This window comes from Pan troglodytes, chromosome 3 (genome assembly GCF_028858775.2).
Source record: "Pan troglodytes isolate AG18354 chromosome 3, NHGRI_mPanTro3-v2.0_pri, whole genome shotgun sequence".
Classification (NCBI taxonomy): domain Eukaryota; kingdom Metazoa; phylum Chordata; class Mammalia; order Primates; family Hominidae; genus Pan; species Pan troglodytes.
Genome location: NC_072401.2, coordinates 129,948,912 through 129,953,665, shown reverse-complemented (window position 1 = coordinate 129,953,665; position 4,754 = coordinate 129,948,912).

The window sequence follows — 4,754 nt, the reverse complement described above, 5'->3', positions numbered from 1 at the left end:
CACAATGCCAAGGATCAGGAGAGGCGATCACCCACTGGGATGACAAGAGCTGCGGGGCTTTTGCCTGCGTTACAGAGAAAAATGCTGAGAGACCAGTGATTCAGGGCTGAGTGCACAAGTTTTACTGCCAAATGGGAAACCCAATCCAGTATAGTTAGACTGCGAAGATGAAGTTGGGGGAGGAGAAAGGCGGTGGGTCTTGTCAAGCCAAGATTCCACCCGTGGTCTGGGTCACTTATCAGACAAGCGGTACCTCTAGCCTTGATCGGCTAGCGATTCCTGGACTTGTGACCTGAGCCTGCTGGCTACCCTGGGTGGGATTTGAGAATAAGCCTTATCTACTGGGCCAGCCAGGAACGGCTGTGGCTGGAGACCACAGTACTATATCGGGGCCCTGAATGTCGGAGCTGTGCTTTGAAGCTGTGCCCTGGACTGCTGGTCTGGCAGGGCCTGGGTGGGGAAGAGGAGGCCTGCAGAGAAAAGTTGCAACCCAGAGGTCAGGGCAGCTCATCTTTGGATGCTAAAACTGCATGAAGGGCAGCAAAGTCGGGAACTTCGCACGTGCCAGTGTGGAGAGCAGGCCACCTCACTCCAGCACTCCAGGCTTTTGAGACTTCCTTCCTGCATCTGGACACCATCCCAAGCCAAGAGCACCAACTGAGAGTTGGACTTTGATAGAAGACAGAAAAATACAGTTAACAGGAAATTTAAGAACACTCTTGCCCCACATCCAAGCTGGGCAGGGGGTTTAGGAATAAGACCAGTTACAGCAAGTTTTATTTATTATTTATTTATTTATTTATTTTGAGTTGGAGTTTCACTCTTGTTGCCCAGGCTGAAGTGTAATGGCACAATGTCGGTTCACTGCAACCTCCACCTCCTGGGTTCAAGCGCTTCTCCTGCCTCAGCCTCCTGAGTAGCTGGGATTACAGGTGTGTGCCACCACAACTGGCTAATTTTTTTGTATTTTTAGTAGAAACGGGTTACACCACGTTGGCCAGGCTGGTTTTGAACTCCTGGCCTCAAGTGATCCACAGGCCTCAGCCTCCCAAAATGCTGGGATTACAAGTGTGAGCCACTGCACCCGGCCCAGTTATAGCAAATTTTAAAACAATAATATATTACAACCAAAAATGAAATGTGAGGCTCTGCCACTCACTACTAATCAGTGTTTGGCTATGTCTTCATTCTACATTGATCAGTCATGTCACTACAATGTGGTGAATTTGCAGCTCTTATGCTCAGGATCCTCTTTGGGTTTTTACTGTACTCTTTGCTTAATACAGCCACAATTAGTTCTGCAGGTCAGTTAGGAGTCCCTTGGACAATCAAAGAGCAAGTTAATAAAGAAAGACCATTACGCCATGTGCTCAGCTCCTTCGGAGATACAAGAATCATGCTGTGAATTGGTATTAAGTCCAGTGCATCATTTAATACATGCACAGAGCACAGTGAGGACAAGGGGTTGCTGGGGACAGACAAACCCAGACAGGCGCATGGCTTCTGCTTCCCTTCCCCCATCCTGCGGCTTCAGCACTGAGGGGCTCATAGCACTGGAGCAGCTAGCCTCGCAAGGCAGCTAGAGACAGGCCCAAGCTTATTCAGTCAGGGCCTGACCCATCAGCCAAAATCTCTTCCCAACCTCCCCTTCCTTATCTGCCATCCAATTCAATATATTCCCTCAAAGGCGGCTTTTGCAAATAGAAAAAATTATTGATATTCAGGTCAGCGTGGTGGCGTGCACCTGTAGTCCCAGTTACTCTGGAGGCTGAAGTGGGAGGATTGCTTGAGCCTAAGAGATGGAGGCTGCAGTGGAGCCGAGAGCATGCCACTATACTCCAGCCTGAGCAACAGATTGAGACTCTGTCTCAGAAAAGAAAAAAAGAAAGAAATTATTCAGAAGTTGCCTGGCTTTGAAAATTAATATTTGACTGTACAAAATCAAAACCTGCGAGGATTTTTCTGTAAGCTTATAAATTCAACTTATAAATTGTATAGATATAGCTAAATTTAATCGCTTTTGAGGAGGGTTTTGATTAATGTTTGGTCAAATTTATACATTTACTTAATTGGTGGGGCGTGGTGGCTCACGCCTGTAATCCTAGCAGTTTGGGAGGCCGAGGCGGGTGGATCAATTGAAGCCAGGAGTTCGAGACCAGCCTGGCCAACATGGCAAAACTCTGTCTCTACTAAAAATACAAAAAGTAGCCAGGCATGGTGGCACATGCCTGTAATCCCAGCTACTTGGGAGACTGAGGCAGGAGAATTGCTTGAACTGGGGAGGCAGAGGTTGCAGTGAGCCGAGATTATGCCACTGCACTCCAGCCTGGGCAACACAGCAAGACTCTATCTAAAAAAAAAATAAAAACAGCAGGGTGCGGTGGCTCACATCTGTAATCCTAGCACTTTGGGAGGCTGAGGTGGGCAGATCACCCGAGGTTGGGAGTTCGAGAGCAGCTGACTAACAAGGAGAAACTGCGTCTCTACTAAAAATAGAAATTAGCTGGGCATCCTGGCGCATGCCTGTAATCCCAGCTACTGGAGAGGCTGAGGCAGGAGAATCGCTTGAACCCGGGAGGCAGAGGTTGTGGTGAGCCGAGATCACGCCATTGCACTGCATCCAGCCTGGGCAACAGGAGTGAAATTTTGTCTCAAAAAAATAAATAAATAAAATAAAAACCTACAGAATAGGCTGGGTGCGGTGGCTCAAGCCTGTAATCCCAACACTTTGGGAGGCTGAGGCAGGCGGATCACCTGAAGTGGATAGTTCGAGACCAGCCTGACCAACATGGAGAAACCTTGTCTCTACCAAAAAAATACAAAATTAGCCTGGCGTGGTGGTACATGCCTGTTATCCCAGCTACTCGGGAGGCTGAGGCAGAAGAATCACTTGAACTCTGGAGGCGGAGGTTGTGGTGAGCCGAGATCGCGCCACTGCACTCCAGCCTGTGCAATGACACTGAAATTCTGTCTCAAAAAATTTTTTTAAATAAATAAATAAATAAATAAATTTACTTAACCTACTTTAAGTATTTATCTGCATTTGTAAACTTAAAGTAATTAATTTATTTTGTCAAGTACTTCAGTTGTATGACTGACAAAAATTCCTTTTCAAGTACTTATGTGATTCATATGTATGCAATCGATTAATCTTAAAAATATGTTAATTTTAGGTTCTTTTAAATGTCTAATATTACATTTACATTTTGAAATATTTCCACTTAAAATCACAAATGTAAGTCAATTACTTAGATCATATGTTTTAAATAAATACTACACGACTAATATATTTTTCTTTTTTCTTTTCTTTTCTTTTCTTTTTTTTTTTTTTTTTTTTGAGAAGGAATCTCGCTCTTTCGCCCAGGCTGGAGTGCAGTGGCGCGATCTCGGCTCACTGCAAGCTCCGCCTCCCGGGTTCATACCATTCTCCTGCCTCAGCCTCCCGAGTAGTGGCACTACAGGCACCCGCCGCCACGCCCGGCTAATTTTTTGTATTTTTAGTAGAGACTGGGTTTCACCGTGTTAGCCAGGATGGTCTCGATCTCCTGACCTCGTGATCCGCCTGCCTCGGCCTCCCAAAGTGCTGGGATTACAGGCGCGAGCCACTGCGCCCGGCCCTAATATGTTTTTCTAATAGATCCCATTCTCTTAAACACTATAAAGACCTAAGATACTAAATATACAGATTCCTTTACACGAAAATACTAATACAATGTGTTTGATTTTCTTTTCTTTTTTCTTTTTTCTTTTTCTTTTTTTCTTTTTTTTTTTTTTGAGAAGGAGTCTCGCTCTTTCGCCCAGGCGGGAGTGCAGTGGCACGATCTCGGCTCACTGCAAGCTCCGCCTCCCGGGTTCACGCCATTCCGCCTCCCGGGTTCACGCCATTCCGCCTCCCGGGTTCACGCCATTCCGCCTCCCGGGTTCACGCCATTCCGCCTCCCGGGTTCACGCCATTCTCCTGCCTCAGCCTCCAGAGTAGCTGGGACTCCAGGCGCCCGCCACCACTCCCGGCTGTTTTTTTGTTTTTTGTTTTGTTTTGTTTTGTTTTTTGTTTTGTTTTGTTTTGTTTGTATTTTTAGTAGAGACGGGGTTTCACCGTGTTAGCCAGGATGTTCTCCATCCCCTGACCTGGTGATCCGCCCGCCTCTGCCTGCCGAAGTGCTGGGATTACAGGCGTGAGCCACCGTGCCCAGCATGTTTGATTTTCTTAATCATTTCTATATTTAATTGTCAACCTACCTAGGTTTAAAATACTTATTGCTTTAAGCCGGGTGTGGTGGCTCACACCTGTCATCCCAGCACTTTGAGAGGCCAAGGTGGGCGGATCACCTGAGGTCAGGAGTTCGAGACCAGCTTGGCCAACATGGTGAAACCCCATCTCTACTAAAAATACAAAAATTAGCCAGGCATGGTGGTGCGTGCCTGTAATCCCAGCTACTCAGGAGGCTGAGGCAGGAGAATCCCTTGAACCTGGAAGGCGGAGGTTGCAGTGAGCTCAGATCGCACCAGGGCACTCCAACCTGGGTGACAGAGTGAGATCTGTCTCAAAAAACAAACAAATAAAATAAAATAAAACACTTATTGCTTTAAAAAACAAAAGTTTTTTCTCAAATTCTTTTAAATATACCTTCCAAAGCTGGTATTGCACGAAGTCTAGAGCCACATATTTCTAGGGGGGCCAGATGCGGTAAATGACACGTGTAATCCCAGCACTTTGGGAGGCCAAGGTGGGAGGATCACTTGAGTCCAGGAGT